General features: G+C 38.2%; 1 pseudogene; it reads right to left on the reverse strand.

The window, feature by feature from the left end:
• Positions 1–112: 112 nt before the first annotated feature.
• LOC132154516 (interferon-induced very large GTPase 1-like) lies at positions 113–24,628 on the reverse strand (annotated as a pseudogene).
• Positions 24,629–25,117: the final 489 nt, after the last annotated feature.

Raw genomic sequence — 25,117 nt, forward strand, 5'->3', positions numbered from 1 at the left:
CAGAAAGTCACAAAAATAAAAGATCATCAATCATTTTGATTGAGGAACTTATGAAACATTTCTCACTGATTTTAACAGTTACGTTTGTCTCTCTTTACTTTGATAGTACTGATCAACACATCTACAGTGCATTTAAATGAAAAGCTCAGCAGTGTTTATAACAAAACTATCATATCAAATCACAATGTACTCCATATATCAGTTCGGAAACAGTGATGTTTGAAACAGGATGTACAAATATCATCTGTAACCGGGGAGCTGACAGAGTGCCATTTGTTTACTTTTCCATTACATGTATTTATCCAAACTCTCCAGAGCTTCCTTTTTTTTGTATTGTTTCCATTCATCTGGAATCTCACCATATCCCTGAAATGTCTTACTGTAGTATGTTTCCAGATCTTTTTGGAATCTGCACACAAACCACTTCCAGTACGGCAGCTCAGAGTTGTCAGGTGTGATGCTCCAGTTAGCATATTTAGGACCTCCTCTTCTGTATTCTTTCCAGGGAACTGCTTCATCTGTGGAATTTGGGTAAAAGGATCGATCACTCGATACTCCTGTTGTGCAGATGCTTATAGACAAGTTTGTTGTTCCTCTGTAAGACCACCCATTCAGACCAATATTCCGGTGGAAAGGAACGCAGTGATCTCCAGGATGGTCTTCCATTGTGTTGGTACAGATAGCTTTACAGAAAGGACACTGAACCCAGCAGCACTGACAGAAGTGCTCAATCAAAATCTCATCTGGTCTTTGCCTGCACATCTCCAATTTCATGTCATCAATGTTTTTAAAACTGTTCTGTAGGTTTGTCATCCTCTTCTCCAGACTGTCACTCAAAAAGGTCTTGAGAAAATCTAAATCTTTAATTTCACTGAGATCACCACATGAGTTCTCTGTGAGTTTCAGCTCATCTGTCAGGGCTGTGGTGAAGCATCTGAACCACATGTTGCCGTCTCCACTCTCACTCTTGGCCTCCACTGTAGCTGCTTGCACTGCATTATTTACAGTCTGCTCCTTTTGTTTTAGATTTCCTTTGAAAATATTTAGAATCATTTTGTTTTGTTTGGTGAAGTAGCTTTCCACTTCATTCTTTATGAATTTTTTGAAGTGTTCTCTGGGATTGTGTATGTATTCTATGTATTGCTCAAAGTCCTCCTTTTCTGCAAGGGATCTCAGAATGTGTTTCTCCAGATTTGGTCTGTTCTCACGTAAAGCTTTTATGTGAGACTTCATCTGTGTGGCCAAATCTTTAGCAGTTTCATTGTAAACTGCTTGTAGAATAGATGGTTCAAGTTTGCTGCAAATTAATTCACTCATAATGGTTGTTGTTGTTGCTCCTTTGTAGTAGTTCTTGAAGATGTTCCAATACTGAGTTTTCTGCTTATTAAGATAAAGTCTTGGGTCATTTGCTTCTCTGAATTCTTTGTGGTGGTTAGTGAAAGTCTCTCTGGCAATCTCACACACATGGAGACTCAGATCTATGGTAAACTCCCTTTTCAGTTTGTATTTTTGGGTCATGGATTGATGTTTCTTTACTGATTTTTTAACACAGTCTGTTATTTCTTGAACAAAACTCTCATTGTAGCCTCGTGTTCCAACTGGTGACTTCTTCACTATCCTTTCAGTTTCCTGGATAATTTTGTGAGTCAGATCCCTTACTGAGTAATGAAGTTCAGCATTTACTTGTTGCTTTTGAGTCCATCTAAAATATTCTATGCCTGACATAACTTTTTGACTGAACCAGCTGAACATCCCACTCTTGTTTTTCTTAGAGCTCTCAGTAGCTTCACCTGAAGATGCTGTTTCATCAGAGTGCTCCAGATTCTTCTTTAGTATCATGTAGTCACAATAATCACCCCGGCGGTCTATCAGTTCATAGTTTTTTTTGTTTTAAGCACTCATCTACAAGAGTCAGTTCATGGATTTCAGATAATATCCGTGTCACATCCTCCCAAAAGTTAAAGTCTGCCAGTGGAGGTGTGTTTTTGGTCATTTCAGTGACCCATTTACTCCACATTGTTTCAAACTCCTTTTCCAACATGTGTTCATCTATTCCTTTAATTCTCAGGCTCAAAGCTAGTTCCTTGCTCCGACTGAAAAGCTTGGTTTCATACTCTGTCCTTCTTTGATCCAGCTGCTCCCTGGCTTTTTTCTGTTCAATTGCTTCATCCAACTTTCGTTTTGTTCCCATCACAAGGTCATCATGAAGATCTTTGATTCTGGTTTCAAATCTTCCTCGCCACTGACACAGAATGTCTTTGTCTTTGTCCTCCTCAAAGTAAGACATGATTGATTTTTCCACCTGCTCTTTTGTCTTTCTCATTTCAGTCAACAAATCATTTTCCTGAACCTTAATGTTTCTATTCGCAATTCTGTTGTAGAATTTATCTTCAATGGTAATCATGGCACTTCTGAGGCTCCACGTCCAGTCACTGTATTTAGTTTCCAGTTTTCTGTATACTGCAATCTCAAGTGTGTTTTTGAAGCTGAACACAAAGTTTTCATTCAGCAGTGCATTCCACAGATCTTTAACACGCATTCTGAACTGAGACAGTGTAATGCCATTAGATTTGGAAGCTTTTGAGAGAATGCTGTCCTTTAACTCCTGAATATTTCTGCTGTAGTCAGGGTTCGGTGGTGCCATTGGTGGGCTGCCTTCCCAGAGCTGTGCAAAATACTTCACATCATTCTGAACATCAAATGCAATGATGTCACTGAAAAACTCTTTATCGCAGTCTTCCTCTTTTGCAGCGAGTTTAGTCATCTCATCCAGTTTCTCCTGCAGTCGTCTCCTTCCCTCCATGTTTTTCTCTCCGGCTGTAACATCTGAAACGTTCTGATGCACAAACATGCAGCTTGGATTCAGTCTGATCTTCTTCATTCTCATGAAGGCCTGAACAACAATCTGAAGAATGTCCTGTATCTCAGCTGTGTTTTCTCCAAAGATGTTGATCAAAGTCATATTTCCAAGACCAACAACAAATGTGGCCATTTCATTATCGTGATTTCTTGTTGACCTTCCGGCCAGTTCTAGGGCACGAAGTCCTTCAGTATCAACAACCAGAATATAGTCAAACTTCAGCAGTTGTTTCATCTCCTCTGAGACTCTGACCAGCTGCATGAAAGCTCCTCTGGTGCATCTGCCAGCACTGACGGCAAACTGCAGTCCAAACATGGCGTTCAGCATGGTGGATTTCCCAGAGCTCTGAATCCCTAAAACTGACAACACATAGACTCTCTGGTCTCCCAGTTTCTGGATGAGTGCATCAAGAACAGCAGTAACCCAGATCAGAGGAACATGGGCTACATCGCCATCCATCAGCTCCAGTGGAAATCCAGAGATCATCATCTCTGCTCCTAGACTTGGAAGAGAGGAGAAGTTAAATTTCAGGTCTTTTTTGTTTTTCTTTACAGATGAACATGATTCATATATCTGACCGATCTCTCTCAGTATGTGCTCCAAGCCAAAGGTTGCAGCTTGTAGTTTCTCAGATACTCTTTCAAGTTCAACTTGTGCTGCTGTCATTTGCTGTGATTTATCATGTTTCTTTTTAAGATTTAGGACTGCTGACCATTTTTCATCATATTCACGAAGAAGGGATGAAAGACTTTCAGTAGTGTAATTGTCTAGCAGGATGCCCAGCCATTTCAGAAAATATGCCTCTTCATTTCCTAGAGGTGAATTTAGTTTCTGAATAAAGATTTTCATAAAGTGACTTAAGACAGTTGTTTGCTGCAGTCCACGGATTTTGTGCATTTCTGATTTTTTAAAACTTTTGTTCTTTTCAATGTTGTTTCCCTTATGTAGTTCTCCTAATGTAGGTCGATGAAGTTCTTTATTCTTCTGGCACCACTGATGCCACAGGTTTCCCTGACATGGCAGGAATGATTCTTTGATTTCAGTCAGATCTTTATCCTTCAGTAAATTTATCATCTGTAGCGCTGCTTCTTTTCCTTTCCTGCAGTCATCATCGTTGACCTCATCTACTCTGACATTGTTGTTTTTGGACATATCTCCAAGCTTAAAGAAGGAACATGATTTGGTAGACGAGAGTCCATTATTTATAGCTCTTCTGATTTCTTCAAATACATCTGACTGATTTCTGCCTTTCAAACCAATTTTGTATTTCCCTTTCCGCATTTCTGCGAGAGCAGAATCATTGTCAGTAAGAAGGCAGATGAGTGGCTTTGAGTCCTTGTAGAAGGTTTGGATCTTGGTCATGTTTTTGTCTTTCTTGTCAAGTTGTGGTAAAATAGCAACATTTACAGAGGCCATTTCAGTCAGGATATCCAGCTGTTTTCCATGGGCTCCTGCATCACCATGGAGGTTACAGAACGCAACACAATGATTAAATCTGTCTGTTTTCTCTCCAGAAGGACAGTACCAAGCGATCTCCACCACTCCATCCATCAGGACTCTGGTTCTGCTGCTGCCTGGGCAGTTCCTGTGGAAGAATGTGTTGTGTTTCCCATTGATCAGGCTGTTCATTAGTTGAGACTTGGATGAGGATGCAGGACCAAACCTAAAGAATGCCACCATTGGGGTTTCTGCTTTGTAGACTGGCAGGAATTTGCCAGAGATTTTACCTGTATCATCAATTGTCTTCCAGCTCTTTTTGATTTGACGAAATGTCCAGAGCGGGAACTCAATCTGTTGTGTGAATGGATTTGGTACAAGAAGAGGCAGAGCAAACTGACACTGTGATAGTTTAGTCACGATGAGCTGCTTTAGGAAACTATCAGCACAATGAAACACAGCCATCTGAACATCCATCAAGTGGACAGGATCTGATTTGTTTGTTTCATCTGAGGGTTTAGCAGTTTCTCCAAAAATATTATCAAAGGCATCAGCATCATCTTCAGATGGGTCATTGTTCCTTTGTTGTGTGTGTTGTTCATTATTTTCTTTTATCCGAAGGTATCTTGCTCTGTAGTCCATCATCATCAATTTCTGTAGAAAAACTGAAGCCAACTGCTCTTCTGCATAAAACTCTTGGGACTGTGATTGTACAATTGGCTTAAGAAAGTCTACAGTTCTTAGTTTGCCTTCAAGATGAAGCCTCCCAATGAGTTTTTCTGCAGATAGCTGAAAAATACAGTACCATAAAATAGAATAATTGAAAAAGGAATGTTAATTTGTACACTTTTTTTGAAAAGGTAATACATTAAAAGCATATGAACAAATATGAATATGCTCCCTGTTCTCACTGTTATGTTTATTGGTATTTAACATTTGAAGGTATTATTTATTACATCTATATAAACATAAAATCTATGATATCATAAATATATCTGAGGCTCCATTTTTACTATTTCTAGATATATTTTAGATCCCTTAATCCTATATCCGAAACCAAGCACTTTTAAACAATCTAAAAAACATAACAGGCAGATAAACATACAGTGACAATCATTTTAGTTATAATATAGGCCTACAATCCACCCTTTTCATGCCCTATGACACTTTGCACAAATTATAGGAGTAACAACTGTGTTAAACTGTGTAGGTGCAATCACGTGACATTGTTCTACTCACCCTTCATCCATCGATCATTAAAAGGAATTTTAAAAGTGTTAATGGATTAATAAATTACTTTCAGTAGACCACAAATAACTCCAAAAGCTATTTCATCAGCAATACTACGAATCACTGTGGTGAGACCTGTGCACCCACAGATGGTCTAATGTTGTCCTTCCCATTTTGTAAGCCATGGAAGGGCTGTAACATAATCTCAATGATTATAAATACAATAGAATCAACAAATTTATTACATTAATTGATAGATATCCAATACTTATAAATTCAATGAGGATTAATTTTTGTACGTCTCTAAGTTGTTTATGTTTATATTTTGATGCTATGCAAATTTTAGAAGTCTATGCAAACATAACTGCATAAAAAAAACTGCAACGTATGAATACTTTTGTGATAATAGTGGAATAGTCTTAATTAAAATATGAATAATTCTCTGGTAAAAAAAAAAAAAAAAAAAAAAAAAAAAAAAAAAAAAATAGGCCTGGTGATTCTGCATAAAAGTTTTTACCTTTTGTTTGTCTCCATTATCAGTCTGGACCAGGCTCCCCAAAGTCTGTGCATTAGTGTCGCTGATGCTTACTGTTTGATTTTATTAAAGTAGAGAAAAATATTAATAAGAGGTTATTTTAAGATAATTAAAAAAAAAAAGCACAACCAAACTTTAGATTCAAGTAATAGGTAAAATAATAAATAATACATATCAAGTGATAGGTAAAAATTGATAGCCTGAATGCACTGTAAGTCGCTTTGGATAAAAGCGTCTGCTAAATGCATAAATTTAATTTAATTTAATTAAATTTAAGTACAAATGGATGTGTGTAGATTCTTTTGAACATTCAGCGTGACTAAAATATATTGATTCACTAACAAATGCCTTAATAAAGCGGCAACACTCAGTTATGTCTTGCAACTTGATATATACTGTTTATATGATTTCAATATCATTAAGATAAATAAAGATCATTTAATGTCACATTCATTTTTAAGCATTTTGGAGATTAAAGATTTCTTTACAGACTGATCAAAATGTATTAATCTCTATTAAAACTAATGCTTTTTTTAATCCACTATTTTATTACCACAAGTCAATCTATTAAACTATTTTCACAGATTTTAATCTATGATACCTTGTAGCAGGGATGAGCAACTCCATTTATCTGAATCAACATCTGACTCACTGAACTGAAGCTGTAATTACTTTCAGTGATTACTTTCAGTCTGTTTGAGTGTTTTGTAAAGCTTGATATGAATACATGATTTTTTAAAACAATTTATGAAGAGTGGGTGCGTGCTTCCCCATAAAGCAATATCTGTGCTTGAAGCACACTTACGAATACCTACAAATAGTAATGTGATCATGTTAAATAAAAATAAAAAATATGCATAATTCCACAAACAAAAACTTACGTAATATTGATAATATTTGAATTTATTGCATTATTATTTTTTTAATCTTGAATTAAAATTTTGTAATGAAGTTGTGAAAAAATGTAAGCCAAAAATGAAGCTGTGTTACCACTTTGATATTCACTGTTTTCCAGGCCTTTCATAGAGCTGTACATCTCTCTGGTGTAGCACTGCTGATTATTGTCAGTGAACAGATGCTTGATTTTGTCCATCAGTTCTCTCATCTCTGATTTTTTGTTCATGATCTTGCTGCAGGTATGATATCTTCCCCCAAATTTGTTTAGCAGCTGCTCCAGAACAGAGTTGTTCTTCAGGTCATCTATTATAGTGTCACACTCTTCCTCTTTCTCATAGGTGAAGACAATAATCACAAATGAAAGAACTCTGTCACCAAATATTCTCTGTAGCCATTCAATGCCCATCTTATCAGCATCTGTTAATTGGCCCAATCGCACAACAAAGATGAAGGCATGGATTTCATTTTCATTCACTAGTTGACCAAAATCATGAATGAGAGGTTTGAGATCAGTCTCATGGGAGCCAATCATGTTGATCACTGAGACACAATGTTCTGATATCTTCCTCTTTTGAATGACAATTTGAAATTCTGCATTTTGTTGTTTATCTCCAAGTAGAACATTGTCACATCCAAACTGGACAGCATCAGAGCTTCCAAATAATGCAACAGTCAAATCCGGATCATTGTGATCTAAAAATAAACAACACAGAGCTGTTCTCAAACTCTGAGAATGTAAGAACACACCAAAATATATGTTAATGAAATAGTGTTTCTTACTGATATATACAGTTCTGTCATGAAAAGTTTAGTATGGTAATATACATGACATTGTTAATGTGTTTGGTCTTGGTGGAATAGATCTGCAATGCTTCTGCTGCTGTGTAACAAGACTTAACAAGACTTGTTACTGCCAATACATCCACATACATGCTGCTGTGAGCTTGTAAGAAATACTGCTGCTGCACATATAACATATATGAAATAACCCTGCATATATACCATACATGAAATAATCCTATAAAATATCTATACAGCTAGATTGGGGAAGGTAGAGAGTTTCTGACGTGCGCTGCAACTGCTACAGCAAGTACTGGATGAGTCTTTCAATGTGCACCAAGCTGCAACTAGATTCAGTCAGCAGTGCCATGCCAATAATGATGTGGTTATTTCAGATTGAGTTAGAACCTATAGACCTGTGCCATCTAGAGTTTCATGACAGAACTTTGTACCAGTTGCATTTCTTACCCGTGTTGTTGTGAGATGAATCATTAAAGCCTGAGCACAGTGCTACAATGTTTGCATTACCATCAGGTTTCGGGTTAATCCCTTCTTCTACTGGTTTCACATCCTCCTGGAGAGATAACAAGAAATGACCTGTTTCTTATTAAAGGTTGTTTAATTGTGCAAGAGTAACAATGTTTATGCATCTGAAAATCACACTTCTATGTTTATTCTGCATGACTGCTTGTTAATACAAACACTGTAGGTGAAACAGTTAAATCTTTGAATTAGATGGACAATTTCTAGAACATTGGGCCATGTAGTATATGTAAAACGAAGGAACACTCTTAAAAATAAAGGATCATACTTGCATTGATGCTTCATTGATCTTTACTTGCATTGATTTCCATTCCACAAAAGGTAACTTTTTTTGTCCAAAAAGGTTATTTAGATTAATGAAATATAATTTACACTGAGAAAAAATGTATTATTTTAAGAACTGTTCACTGAAGGTTTCTTTGATTATTCTATGGCATCACTGTGAAAACCCTCTTTTGGAACCTTTATTTTTAAGAGTGCAAGAACAATAAAACTTTAAAAAGACATTTATCTTCAAAATTATAATTTAACTTTATTTGGAGTATTTATTTATTGCACAATGCACATTTTTTAATAATGTGCCTAAAATATGTTTTAATATCACTTTTATTAAGGACTGAATGATTTCTGAATATCAGTCTTTAAATTTACAATATTTTAAGTGTACCTTGTATACTTGCAATAGTTCCAGTTTGGCACAATCAAATACACATATATCTTTAGTTGGAACTCAGCGCAACTTCCACACAATTAAAGAGCATTAAGCACAAAATTTGCTAATTATACCATTTTGGTATATATATACTTGGGTTTTAAGAACTGTTCACTGGAAGATTCTGCTTTTAAACCTTTTATATTTAAGAGTATTATCACATTTACCTTGTATTCTCCATGTGCTTTATTTGAGGTCCCAAGAGACTTTACACCATGGTCTTGATCATGTGATGCGGAAAGAAATGAAGTTGGTTGTATCTGAAATTCTATTTTAACAGTTAAGTCTTCATCATGTATCACTGGAAGGTTGTCCATCATGTTATCTGGGGTTTTATGTGTCATTGGATCCAAGGCATCATCTGCTTCTTGATTTGTTTCATGAAAATTGTCCATGACATTAGCTGTATATTGATGTGTCACTGGAAGATTGATATCATTTGGATTTCCATGTGACACTGAAGAAATGTCCATGACATCCTCTGAATCTCCATATGGTTCTGGAGTGGTGTCCATGACATCATCATCTGTACTTTGATCCATAATTATATGGCTGGAAAGGAAAATTAACATTGCCCAGGTTTGGTGGATCAGATAAACCACAGACAATATAAATAAAAAAATTATTTGATCACTTTTTTTGCGTCACACGTAACTTTCATTGTAGATACAAAATATCAAAACAAGTGACATCTGCAAATGCAAATTACGCTTTATGTAAAAAAGAAGAAGAAGAAAGAGATTTAAATGCTGTTTGGATTAGTACATGGTAAAAGTCTACACCAGAAACCGGGACATTGAAATTCGTTTTATCATGAAAAACGCTTAATGTACCTAAACATCGACCAGGGAAATTGTTGTCAAACCTTACTTGTAATAAACATTAACTACTGTTATTGTGTTATTTTACTTTATATTATGTTATTTACTCAATATGGTATTATCTTACTTAAAATATTATGTATGACCATGAAAACAATCAATATATTGATCAATATGCTGAATTATTCCCAAATACTGGATGTCTTAGAGAGGACTGGATGTATAATGGCCCTCCCATTGGTCAGTACTGATAGTGTTAAAGAGTATTGGATGTATAAAGCTCTTCCCATTAAGAAGTACTGGTAGTTTCCATTGAATTGTACCTGTGAACTTAAGTAACCCTGTGAACTTTCCAGAAGCTGACAAGTAGCAGTAAACCGATTTGATAAATGTCTCATGTGACCACCACCAACCAACAGGAAGAGGCAGACTGAAAGTTTTAACAAAAAGATTGATTTAGCAAAGTTCCACCATTAAACTACCAACTTTGGTAAGAGATAAGAGTATAAAACGAGTGCGCGAACAGACAGAGATTCAGATGCGGCGGCCGTCATCTCAGCTTTATTGCGGTGTTCAATAAAGTTTTATTTTGACATTTGGAACTATGTTTCTTGATATTTATTTTACAACTTCAAGAAGACTGTTGTTTGTTACACAACACTGTCAAAAGAACGAGCCCTTATTCCACAGATAAAGTGAATAGAGAATAGAGTTTTCCCATAGAATTCCATCTTACGTAAAAAGCCATAAGTGGATTAATACATAATTGGTTTAACCAGTGCTTGAAGTGGGCCGGTACACACCGGTGTTGTGCCGAAAATTGATCGTCTGCCGAAAATATGATTGCCGTCTCTAATAAATTTTTAGCAAGTGCATTTTATGAGTTTTATTGACCATTTAAAGGCATTTCAACAGGTAAAAAGGACTGAATGAGGTAACCAAGGTATCAAATATAACAACCATGAATAAAATCAAGTCATTCTGAGGCAGAAAGAACTGTTCACTCAATAAGCAGAGTCTGTAATCACATTTGGCAAGTGTAAAACTGCATTTTATGGGTATTTCAACAGGTAAAAAGGACTTATACTCCGAGTAAAAGCCTCAGTGTCTGGGTAATTAGAAATTACATTATATAGAACTCACTACCCAGGCAGGATCACTTCTTATCTCGACCAATCACGTGAGTGAAGTCAAGCGGAATAGGACTACCTCATGTGTGGAGTGCCAGAGCATGTCAGGAGGTGCGTAGAGTAGTATAATTAAGGGAAGTCGTGGCCTAATGGTTAGAGAGTCGGACTCCCAATCGAAAGGTTATGAGTTTGAGTCCCGGGCTGGCAGGAATCGTGGGTGGTGGGAGTGCATGTACAGTTCTCTCTCCACCCTCAATACCACGACTTAGGTGCCCTTGAGCAAGGCATTGAACCCCCAACTGCTCCCTGGGCGCCGCAGCATAAATGGCTGCCCACTGCTCTGGGTGTGTGTTCACAGTGTGTGTGTGTGTGTGTTCACTGCTCTGTGTGTGTGCACTTCGGATGGGTTAAATGCAGAGCACAAATTCTGAGTATGGGTCACCATACTTGGCTGAATGTCATGACACTTTCATAATTTGATTAATTAAAAAATAATGATTTATTGATTATGGACAAAAAGGCAGGAGCTGGTTGCTGAAGCCATGCCCACCAAGCTTGACGGTAGTGTCAGCAGTGGCAATCCACATGTCACTCAAGTGGCCATGCCCTTAATTATGCAGAACTTAAGGCTTAATATAATTTAAACGGAGGTATAAAAAAATTCACCCCCTTCACAGTTGTCATGAAGGACAAAATTAAAGTGACATGACATACAGTCAAGTATGGTGACCCATACTCAGAATTCGTGCTCTGCATTTAACCCATCCAAACTGCACACACACACAGCAGTGAACACACACACACACACACACTGTGAACACACACCTGGAGCAGTGGGCAGCCATTTGTCACAGTCATACCACAATAATTTCTTAATTCATGCCAGGAGTTATGTAGGCTAAATGAAAAACGAAGTCAAGATTGATATAAAACTTTAGTCGTAGACCTTTTTAATGATGTAAGTTATAGTTTATGAAGTAAATTGCATTATTTTACATTAAAACTATCAGTAACTCTGAGCTAATGTAAACAAAAAATGCTTCTGTGCACTGGCGTCCTCCCACAAATTAAGAGATTTTAGACAAACCCTGTTAATACACATACAGTTAACCAAATGAAACAATACATCTCAGTTACATATTCAGATTCAGATTCAGATATCTTTATTAGTCCCCAAAGGGGCAATTCAGTTCTACAGCCAACCCATCCAATAAGGGTTAAATTAGAATTATTAGCACACAATAATATAAGGATTATAAAGTTAAAAATGTATACAAACGATCACACCCTGACAAACACATACAGCACACCACACACATTCACCTGCCAGTGACAGAACAAAGCAGTGGAATCCAAGAGCCATTTGTGTAGTTATGAGTTCTCATTCAAGAGTCGTATAGCGGAGGGAAGGAATGAGTTTGTATAACGATTCGTTTTCCGTATTGGCACATAATACCGCCGACCTGACTGCATGAGCACAAATCCATACCTGAGCACATGATCTGGTTGGCAAAGTATTCTATCTGCTTTTTGAACCACTCTTTTTTCCCAGAGAGAACAAAGATCATTTAATTGGGTACCAGTCATTTTTGAGCATACTTTAACAATGTCGCTCAAACTCTTTTTGTCTTTCACAGCTAAACCAATAAACCAACCCAAGAAAGAAAAAGTTAATAGACTCTCAATGAATGCCTGATAGAATGTACATAAAATTCTTTTACAAACCCCAAAGGAGTTCAGCTTCCTCAGTAGGTATATTCTTTGGTTTGCTCGCTTAATAATGCTATCAGTGTTCTCTCTGAAATTCAATTGTGAGTCAAATACTGTGCCCAAATACTTGTATGTTTGAACCACTTGAACACCTTCATTGTGTATTACACTCAGTTTTGGTTCGTGAATAGGAAACGAGATGCTGAGGTGATGTCACTGTATGGGAACAGTATGGTAATAGTGCTTGGCACCACCTTATGCATGTATAAGCATAGCATACCTGAGTGCTGCGTGCTATTTCGCTCAGATTTCATGATACTAAGGAAACTATCAAGGTATAGAACAGACCGAACCACAGCATCTCGTTCCCTTTCCAGGGAACCGTGGTTACATATGTAACCGAGATTTCCCTTTCATAGGTCACAACGATGCTTCAGTGAAATCACCGTATGGGAACGCTATACCATCACGCCTGACGCACCTGCTAGGATCCGGGGAAAGCATCTGCTAAAACGGAAAGGAGCGTACTCACAACGACCCTGTAAAATTTGACAAAATTACTCGGTGAGGTCCATCCTGCCGCAGCACATATATCATCCACAGAAGATCCACTAAGGAAGGCTTGCGATGAAGCCACCACTCTTGTAGAATAAGCTCGACTTCCTAAGGGCAACTCGAACCTGTGCACCTCATTGGCTATGTATATAGCCTACACCAGCTAATGGGACATGCATTGCTTTGTGACAGCACAACCTTTATTTTTACTTAGAATACAAATGAACACTGTTGACTCCCGCCATCAATCATACGATCAACATAGATCTTAGCGGCCTGACAGGACAAATGCTTAGATCTCCTAACCACGCCTCTGTGGGGAAGAAAGCCTCCAAGACAACTTGCTGGAAGTGAAAAAGGATTTGAAGCGACCTTAGGGACATAGTCAGGCCTTGGTCGCAGCAAAACTTTCACAAATCCTGGTACAAAATCTATGCATGAAGGTGAAATAGAAATAGCTTGTAAATCCACAACTCTCTTAAGGGAAAATAAAGCTAACAGTATTACTGTATTTAGAGTCAGGATTTATTTTTTATTTTTTTTTTATACAGATTTCAAGTGCTCAAATGGATGTCCTGATAACCCTCGTAATCCAGGCTGCAGCCTGGAATTGAACTACTGGTTTCGTCTGGTCAGAGGAGAACTGGCCCCCCAACTGAGCCTGGTTTCTCCCAAGGTTTTTTTCTCCATTCTGTCACCGATGGAGTTTCGGTTCCTTGCCGCTGTCGCCTCTGGCTTGCTTAGTTGGGGTCACTTCATTTACAGCGATATCGTTGACTTGATTGCAAATAAATGCACAAGACACTATTTAAACTGAACAGAGATGACATCACTAAATTCAATGATGAACTGCCTTTAACTATCATTTTGCATTATTGACACACTGTTTTCCTAATGAATGTTGTTCAGTTGCTTTGACGCAATGTATTTTGTTTAAAGCGCTATATAAATAAAGGTGACTTGATTTGACTTAAATACAAAGGATAGATTCCATAATGGAACTTGCGCAGGGTGGAATGGTCGCAGCCGTCGTGAACCCTGCATAAATCGGGGACCAGGGGATGATGGCCCACTGAGATGCCGTCTATGTACGTGTGGTTAGCTAATATGGCTGTCGCATATATTTAAGAGGGGCAGGTGTTACTCCCTTTGTGAAAAATGGTCTTGAAGAAACAGGGCAGTAATTTTGCATGCAAAATTTTCACATCACAAAATAAATTCGACCTCACGTTATGTCAATCACACTTGCGCACTGCCTCCGTCAAAAAACATTTTGGAAAAGGTTCCACTCTTTCCAACCGTATTCTGGCTCAGGGCCATTCGTGGGCTATAGCGTCCAGTTCCAGGGGCGATGGGGGGAATAGGGCGAACCATACCTTACCCGAGACCTTACGCCTCTCCAAACGCTCGCCAAGGAACCAAGGTCTAACCAACTTGAAGAAAGGGAATGAAGCTGAGCGTGTAATTAAGGATTTCTGAGTCTTGCATGTACACTTGCCACTTATGTGGATTTTAGAAAGTGCGTTTTCTCTCCAGTTTCTGAAGCCTTTTTCAATCACGCAGTGAAACTGCATGACCACTGGTTAGTGGAGTTCGAAAGACACGAACCAATGGCGCCACGCAAGCCCATGGTGAGTGAGCCCGCCCAAATCTACCAAAAGGGGTGGGGCATCAGGCTATATAAGCAGCTGTCTCACCCAGGCAAGCTGATTTAATTAGACTGAAGAGACGACATGAGCTGTCCTTGCGTATAGCACGGCAAAGTATGCAGTACTTGTTCTGTATCTAAGGGAACCGAGGTTACAATATTAACCGAGTATCCAGTCATCTTGTTGACCTCCTACAGTTCAGGCGCCAAGGGGCCTGAGAACATGTAGGGGACAAAGCTAGTATGCAGTCGGGGTCCTAGGCTGGACAACAAGCAAAAACTGACCATGACGGTGGGCTTATGCTGACAGGACCTGTGTTTGTAGCGCCAGCCCTCTACATTGCGAGTAAATCACTCGCATATGCGACTAAATCTTCACTCTGGTGACTAAATGATGTATAATATTAGCTAATTGCTAATAAATTCTCAGAGTTTACTCACCAGTGTGTGAGTTTGAGGCTAAGTATAAGTTTAGCACAGATATATATTAATTCGCCGAACAATCTCTGAATGAGCGCTTCAGAGTTTCACTCTCCATCATGCGATCTGTGATATATTTCAGTTCCGCATCTCAATGGATGCACAGCGTACCTATGTTTGTGTATTTGGTGTACCTTAAACTCTAGTGTAAAGGCACACGGCTCGCCACACTTTCTCCCACATGCGCAAAGTGAGAAAGAGAGAGAGAGAGAGTCTTACATATCATGCAGAGTTGACGCGTTACATGTAAACTATAACCCGAATTCCGGAAAAGTTGGGACGTTTTTTAAATTTTAATAAAATGAAAACTAAAAGACTTTCAAATCACATGAGCTAATATTTTATTCACAATAGAACATAGATAACATAGCAAATGTATAAACTGAGAAAGTTTACAATTTTATGCACAAAATGAGCTCATTTCAATTTTGATTTCTGCTACAGGTCTCAAAATAGTTGGGACGGGGCATGTTTACCATGGTGTAGCATCTCCTTTTCTTTTCAAAACAGTTTGAAGACGTCTGGGCATTGAGGCTATGAGTTGCTGGAGTTTTGCTGTTGGAATTTGGTCCCATTCTTGCCTTATATAGATTTCCAGCTGCTGAAGAGTTCATGGTCGTCTTTGACGTATTATTCGTTTAATGATGCGCCAAATGTTCTCTATAGGTGAAAGATCTGGACTGCAGGCAGGCCAGGTTAGCACCCGGACTCTACTACGACGAAGCCATGCTGTTGTTATAGCTGCAGTATGTGGTTTTGCATTGTCCTGCTGAAATAAACAAGGCCTTCCCTGAAATAGACGTTGTTTGGAGGGAAGCATATGTTGCTCTAAAACCTTTATATACCTTTCAGCATTCACAGAGCCTTCCAAAACATGCAAGCTGCCCATACCGTATGCACTTATGCACCCCCATACCATCAGAGATGCTGGCTTTTGAACTGAACGCTGATAACATACTGGAAGGTCTCCCTCCTCTTTAGCCCGGAGGACACGGCGTCCGTGATTTCCAACAAGAATGTCAAATTTGGACTCGTCTGACCATAAAACACTATTCCACTTTGAAATAGTCCATTTTAAATGAGCCTTGGCCCACAGGACACGACGGCGCTTCTGGACCATGTTCACATATGGCTTCCTTTTTGCATGATAGAGCTTTAGTTGGCATCTGCTGATGGCACGGCGGATTGTGTTTACCGACAGTGGTTTCTGAAAGTATTCCTGGGCCCATTTAGTAATGTCATTGACACAATCATGCCGATGAGTGATGCAGTGTCGTCTGAGAGCCCGAAGACCACGGGCATCCAATAAAGGTCTCCGGCCTTGTCCCTTACGCACAGAGATTTCTCCAGTTTCTCTGAATCTTTTGATGATGTTATGCACTGTAGATGATGAGATTTGCAAAGCCTTTGCAATTTGACGTTGAGGAACATTGTTTTTAAAGTTTTCCACAATTTTTTACGCAGTCTTTCACAGATTGGAGAGCCTCTGCCCATCTTTACTTCTGAGAGACTCTGCTTCTCTAAGACAAAGCTTTTATAGCTAATCATGTTACAGACCTGATATCAATTAACTTAATTAATCACTAGATGTTCTCCCAGCTGAATCTTTTCAAAACTGATTGCTTTTTTAGCCATTTGTTGCCCCCGTGCCAACTTTTTTGAGACCTGTAGCAGGCATTAAATTTTAAATGAGCTAATTAAGTGGATAAAAGTGTAAAATTTCTCAGTTTAAACATTTGCTACGTTATCTATGTTCTATTGTGAATAAAATATTGGCTCATGTGATTTGAAATTCCTTTAGTTTTCATTTTATTAAAATTTAAAAAACGTCCCAACTTTTCAGGAATTCGGGTTGTATGTTCTTTGTTGTATTTTCCTGTCAAAATAACAGAAGTCCTTTGGTTTTTACCTTTTTAATTTTTTAAAAACCGCCGGGTTTTCCGGTAGTGGGTGGAACTAATGCACAAACGACAATCTCATTTGCTGGTGCTCACTTATTATCGTCCCTGTTTTGATTTCAGCAAATCAGTTCCTGCGAATGGACACAACCTGATTAATATTCATGAATCTAGCAGTTCGTTCATCCTTATTTCATGTTTTACTGTTGTTGTTAGTAGAATTTAGTTTATTATTATCCTCTTATCAGTATTATTACCGTATATTCCGGATTATAAGTCACACTTTTTTTCATAGTTTGGCTGGTCCTGCGACTTATAGTCAGGTGCGAATTATTTATTAAAATTAGTTTGACATGAACCAAGAGAAATGAACTAAGAGAGATGAACCAAGAGAAAACATTACCGTCTACAGCCGCGAGAGGGCACTCTATACTGCTCAGTGCTCCTGTAGTCTACCACTGAGCAGCATAGAGCGCCCTCTCGCGGCTGTAGACTGTAATGTTTTATCTTGGTTCTAAATAAATGCGACTTATAGTCCAGTGCGACTTATATATGTTTTTTTTTCTTCATCATGACGTATTTTTTGGACTGATGCGACTTATACTCAGGTGCGACTTATAGTCCGAAAAATACGGTAATCTTTAAAAAAATTTTTTTTTTTTTACAGAAACACTGAATGACAAACAAAGCAACACCAACAGTCCTAAATTCAGTTAAAGTGTCTGTGCATTCCTACATGGTTATGAATTATAATTACTAAAGTTCTATCATTAAATAGTACTTGTTTATCCAGATATCATATTATAATGCTTGACTGACTGATATTAAGTACGTACTCTCAGGTATTTAAAAATTACAAAAGCTGTGCCATTTTAAAAACATATACAGTATTAAACAGTATATATATATATATATATATATATATATATATATATTTATATATATATATATATATATATATACATACATATATATATTAGGGCTGCACGATTAATTGCATGTGCTTGTCATGTGTGTCTCGTCAGTAAAGCTGGTTCTGTGATTAGCAGTAAATGTCCATCACCTGATTTCAAATGGAGTGGCACTTAACATACGGAGCCGTAGTTTGCTGACAAGCTACGCAATATCGCGTTCATAACCGCAAATCATCTGCGATTATGAACATGATATTGCATAGTTTGTCAGCGAACTACGGTTCTGCGTTGTAAGTGCCACTCCATTTCAAAGCAGGTGATGGACATTTTACCTCTAATCACAGATCCAGCTTGGCCCACCCGGAAACCGAGGTACTTTGCTTCAGGTAGGGCCAGGTGACATTTCTTGGGATTGGCGGTGAGCCCAGCCCGCCGCAGTTCGAGAAGCACCCTCCGGAGCCGCTCCAGGTGGTCCTCCCAGGTCTCCGAGTGGATGACGACATCATCGATGTAGGCCGCGGCATAAGTCTGATGGGGTCTCAGCACGATGTCCATCATCCGTTGGAATGTTGCTGGAACCCCGTGCAGCCCCGAAGGGGAGAACCCGGTACTGCCAGTGGCCACTGGGGGTGGAGAAGGCGGTCTTGGCTTTGGTGGGCTCTGTTAACGCTGAAGAATCACACGGCAGGCTGTGATGAATGTTTAAAGTCCCGGAGGGTGTGTTTATTAGTGGAAGTGAACGTGAATGTGGCAGTAGTGTCCGGTGCTCGTCCTCGGTGCTGCGTGATCCTGTTTGCCGGCCAGCTGAGTGCACGGGGAATCGGTGTCTGGTGCTCAGGTGGCGGGCTGATCGGTCAATTGCTTCCTGGAGAGATAAGAGACACAATGTTAGCTGGCTTTCTTCTGGAGAGCTCTCTCACCCGTGTCCTCTCGGGTACAGCTTTTGTAGTCCTCTTCTGAGCCCTTTCAGCTGGGACCGATCAGCCCGCGGTGATTGAGTGCAGGTGGATCTCCTCCGTTGCCAGGGCGACGCTGATAGGTGCCTGGGACATGGCTCACATTGTGCTCTTCCACACTAGGCAGAGATTTGAAGCCTGGCGGCGTGGGCATTCTCGTTCCCCAAACCTTCTCGACGCAGCTCAAATTCCTGAAGAGGAACATCTAAAGTTACGTATGTAACCCTGGTTCCTCAAAGGAATGAGACGCTGCGTCACAGTGCCACACTTCCGGTATCTCTGGCTTGCGCTTGCTTCATCCTTTGAGGCTGACTGCTGGCTTCGGCGCTCGTGCCTTTATGCTTCCTGGTCTCTGACATCACCCGCCTATGACGTCTCGCCCATCCATTGGACTGATTACACACATTACAGAGACGTCACACTGGAGGCATTCCCTAAACGTTCTCGATGCAGCATCTCTTTCCTTCGAGGAACCAGGGTTACATACATAACCTTAGACGTTTTTGCTCTCCATTGACGTCACGACTCAAATTCGCTCAAAAAACAAACAAACAAAAAAAAACAACTAAAAAACAGCAGCTAACAGTCAGCCGCCTCACTCACAGAAAGATGATAATAACCACCATATTTTCACATTTAGAAAGGCGCAAAGCCTTTCATGGTCCTGTTTCCTGGATGAAAGCCAGATTAACCAATCATTGTTGTTAATGTTGATAATATTTAAAATAAACCTTCAGATTTTAGAATAGGTATGTTGTTTAAAATATTGTAAAATGCTTTAAAAATAATAATAATAAATTTAAATAATTTACTATTAATAATTTGAAAGGCAGACATTTATTGTGCATGCTGTTGAAGACATTAAGTTGATTCAACATACAGATCTTATTTTTATTCTATTTATTATATAAACTCATCAAACCTGACGTCTGCACAGAGAGAATGGCTTGTTTTATTCATTTAGACCTGTTTTACACACGTCATACTCCTGTCCCATAAATAGGCCTAAAGCATTTACAAATTGACAAACCTAAAGTAGAAAAACAGACATTTCTGACAACATTGTATTATAGAGATAAGTAATTCATTTAATTTTAGAAATGTAACTAAATTTTAAGAAGTTTATTACTTGTGTTAGAGATTAAGAGAAGGAAAAAGGATGCAAGTAGATGATTTACAGCCACTGTACTGAAAAGTGAAACTAAAATCTAAAACGTCCACCAATGTGTGTTTGGCCAAAGCCACTAGAAGGAAAGTGTGCAACCTTTAGTCAAAGAAGTGTAACGGTTGGTTTGCAAGTATGTGGGAATGGAAACCAGAGGCAGTTATTTTTAATGGATGTCAATGTAGGAGAGGCTTCACTACGCTGAATAAACAGCTTTTCAGAGGAAACAGCTTATCATTTATTGAATCCAGAGCCTATCTATAATCTCCAAAAAAAATTTACACTTAACAATACTTTTGGATTTAACTATTTTCAGAGTTTACAGTGAAAAAATAGCAGTAGTCGAGCTAATGAGTATGTTTGAATCCTCAGTGTTCATAAAAGAGTAGACGAGAATTGCAGAAATTTTCGCACGATTCGGACGTACGTATACTTAATTTGAGTTCTAATATGCCTACTTACCTACTTTATAGTAGGAAAAAAGAGTACGTTAAGAAAGAAGTACATTCTAAAACCGCAGTATTCATAAAACAGTAGGCAAGAAATCCCTGTAATAATTTAAAAGGCAGACATTTATTGTGAATGCTGTTGAAGACAAGTTGATTCAACATCTTATTTTTATATATATATATATATATATATATATATATATATATAAAAATATGTTGATTTACAAGTGTTTTTTTTTACCTTTTTCAACCATTTAGCACTAAACATTTTTCAAAGTCGGTCATGTGCCGGCTGGGTAATTACTCACCCTCATGTCATTCTAAACCCTCAAGACCTCCGTCCATAATTAGCCTTTCGCCGGCCCCTCCCCCAAAACGGCCATTGTCCAATCACACATCATATCAACCATTACTATGTGAGGCAGTTCCTACAAACTTTGACTCCAAGCAAGATGGTGAAGCGGTGCGCCCACCGCGTTTGTAAATCAGACACTAGAATAGAGCTGTAATCGGGCCTTAAAAGTTAGGCCCGACAGGACCTGAGCCTGAAAGATTTCGGCCGAGCCAGACAAGTGCATTTTGATTGACAGCTTTTTAAAAGTCCGAACCCGTTTACAGCCCGACATTATTCAAATGTACGCACGCACACAGCTCTTTTGCCTTTTGTCAAGAATGAGTCATTTATACATGTTTTAACATAATTTATACATGACTAACGTAATAGGCCACTTGGAAGTTTGAACAAAGAAATAAAATAAGTCCTCTGTGACATCGTAACATCTCAGAACTCTAAATAGCCCTAGGTATAGACTCATTTAGCCTATAAATAGGCCAACGCACCAATAAAAACGAGTCTTTCTTGAACATTTTAATTAAGATAAATTTTAAATTAAGATGGGTATTTGGCAATAACGAAATTAATTATGATAAAGACTCTGCCTTATTTGCTTCGCCATAGCAGCTGACATTTAATAAAACAATAATGCCAACATTAGCCTATAAAGTTTGTATTTTTAAAACCTTTGCTCACCAAGATAATAATAAAAATAGCTACACGCAATAGACAATAATAGACCATAACATATGAAAGACAACTTTCCCGGCAGTGCAAGAGCATGACTGGTACACAAGGCTGTGCTGGTTGCATTTTGAGGTAAAGGTCATGGTGTTTCTCAGATTTCGCTTTTTTCCCCTCCACTGCATACTTTAACCCAGTGTTCGAATTGAGTCAAAGCTCTTGGGGGGTCCCCCAACCCCCCCCCCCCCCCCCCCCCCCCCCCCCCCCCCCCCCCCCAAAAAAAAACAATAATATACATATTTGTATTTATTTATTTCATATAATAATATAATTTACTTTACTTTACTTGTGAATTTAATTTACTTTGTGTGTTTCATAACATGTTTTTGCAGCTGAGCATTTACTATGTAAAATTAAATAAAAATCTATGAAATAACAAGATGGCTCTTCTCTTCTTTCCCTTGTCCATATCTGAGAAAATAATGTAAGATGTAAGTTGTAATATTATATTTGTTGTCGTAAGTGTGAATATATTTAAGAAAGCACTCCATGTTATTCATGCTACTTATTAAGGTTATTAATGGTGATATACTTTGAACAGTGCACATGTAGGCATTTTATTTCATTAAAAAAACTAATTTATCTTGAATGTAGTTACATAACCCTTTCATATTTTCAAGCAGAAGTTGTCATAGTTGGGTAAACTTCTTTAGTGGTGAATGAGAGTATATGTTTAAATATATGTTTTGTCACAATAGTGTTTCTACAAGAGGGAAAAAATAGAAATAATTTGATACGATTACGATGCTGATGACCATTAATCAATTTTGATCTTTTGATTCACTATCAATTCACATGAATAGGCCTACTGTACTTACTTTTCTTGGGTTAAACTCAGTATTTTCTTGCATTAATTAATATTCACTTGTGTGTGCTTATACGAGTATCTTTTTAAAATGTATAATCTAGTGTTTGATCATGTCTAAATATTTATTTAAATGCAAAACCTAAAAATAAGTAAGCAGTTATGACCTGCAATACTCTTTTGAGCAACTAGAGTATGTATATTTATTAGAGTGGGTAAACAATGGCATTGCAAATGGAAATTATTATTTTTCTGGCCACAAAATGACTTTAATTTGCCTCTTTGCATTGAATTTAAAATCCTTTTCTCCACTTAACCTTAAATACTACACTAATTGTATTAGGCTATACATAATAATGGAAAATAGGATACAATTCATAACAAAAACGGTTGATCTGCATGTTTGTCTTCGGCGTAATAATCAATGCATGTGTGTCTCACGCACAATTCGTGAGAGTTAGCAACCCTGCTTTATCATCGTTGACACAAAAAAAGCCTTCACCTGATGAACATTTTCATCAGTAATAATGTCCTTAATTAAATTAACACTGTTTTTGAGCAGTTAAGGTTACTAGATTTAAAATGATTTGTTTAATTCAGAATGGGTGCAATGCTAGCTCCAAACAAGATTCTATTTTTCTCAGAATTACGTTAGATGGCTAATTACAACTAACAAGCCGATAGTGAGCTAGCATCATAAGATAAAAAAAAACAACTATTGACAGACCAAGATTATAAGTGACTCTCTGATTCTAAGATGAACACTTATTCAGTAGCAATAAATTAGGTGTACCAAACAATCATAAAACAAAGAAATATTATCTTACCGTTATCGTGAGGTAAAATAATGACGAAGGATCACTCTGTCAGCCAATCACACAGCGACGTCGCGCCCGCAGTCTGTAAATTCCTTCAGAAAACAGAGTGTGGCGCACTTGAGCGTATTTTCAGATGCACATCTAATTTGAAGTAGCTTTTTATGGGAGCGGCACTTTTTACAGTCTATGGAGCGGCAGCGCAATACTTTGGTAAAAAATAGATAGATAGGGCTATGTCAAATATTGTTTCTATTTTAGTTTTAATGAAAAACCAGGGGACCCCCCAAGGTCATTTTTTTGGGCCTTATGGGGGGTCCCTTGATGCTTATGGGGGGTCCCGGACCCCCCCAGCCCCCCCTCAATTCGAACACTGCTGTAACCCCTTTTGCCTCGATCTGGAGGATATCGCGGAGGTATTACTCTAAAAAAGGTCACTAACACGCACGGGTATACCTCTTCCCGTCATGGCAATCTGTCGCGCTGGTCGTGTTTGACCATTTGTTTGTCGGAAGTAGCAACAGTAACTAAGGGGGGCGGGGCTCGGCGAAAGGCTAATTGAGGTCCAGAAACGTAGCAAAGAGATCGGTAAAATAATCCACGTGACATCAGCGGTTCCATGTTACGAAGCAACGAGAACTTTTTGTATGCAAAATCTTATATCAAAATCCAGACAACTTGAACAACTGGTCGTTCATTATACGTTAAGCGTTTTTCACCTCAAGCGTTTTTACAATGTCCCCAGAAACCAAACGGCTCCAACTCCACCTCATAATATGCAACTGAATTATATATTTCATAGCTTTGACTCCCAGGAAATTGACTGTATTGAACAACTTTGCATTAATGGATATTTGGTCAAGTAAATAAAGATGAAAGCTGAAATTTTATGAATGTGACATTAGCAAAGAAAAAAAGGGATATGTGGATGCACATGATTCAATTTAAATCATCAAATAAAACGATTAAGGAAATAAAGAAATATTATAGCACATGCATCGTGTCATTAAATAAAATAAAATAAAGGTTTCTCCTTAATAATACAAGTATAAAAATAACACAAATATGTACATTATAAAAATAATTAAAATTAGTATTAATAAATGAAAATCACCTGTTGTAATCGGAATCCATCCAAGCTTGACAGTCAAAAGGATTCAAAATACTGAAACAACTCAAACATTACACACTGTGTATGAAGACGAGAAACAAGGCAAGCCCTGATCACAAATGAAACGGTGGGCTACTGTTACACAGGGTTGCCAGATTTTCACAGCAAACCCGCCAAATTGCTACTCAAACCAATCCCAGTCGCTTTTCGGGGGCGTTTCCTCCGGTAAAAATCTACCAGGGGCTAAATATCACGTTGTTTGGGTCGCTTTAACCCACGTAAATGAATAACATCCTGCGACAACTGTGTAAAAGTATCCCAATTCCGCGGGAAAACCGAGGACTTGGCAACACTCAGAGGAAAAGGGTTTCTGTTCAGATAAATCACATGATTTCCAGTACACCGGTAGATTGCACTTTGCCTTATTTGTCCATATGAAACATCTACATACAAATTACAGACTAACAACGGTCAAACAGAATAATAGGAAAAGTATGGTCAAATAATTTAAATACTCTTGTATTCCTCAAACTCATCAAACCTGACGTCTGCACAGAGAGAATGGTTTGTTTTATTCATTTAGACCTG

The sequence above is a fragment of the Carassius carassius genome, chromosome 12 (assembly GCF_963082965.1).
Source record: "Carassius carassius chromosome 12, fCarCar2.1, whole genome shotgun sequence".
In the NCBI taxonomy this organism is placed as follows: domain Eukaryota; kingdom Metazoa; phylum Chordata; class Actinopteri; order Cypriniformes; family Cyprinidae; genus Carassius; species Carassius carassius.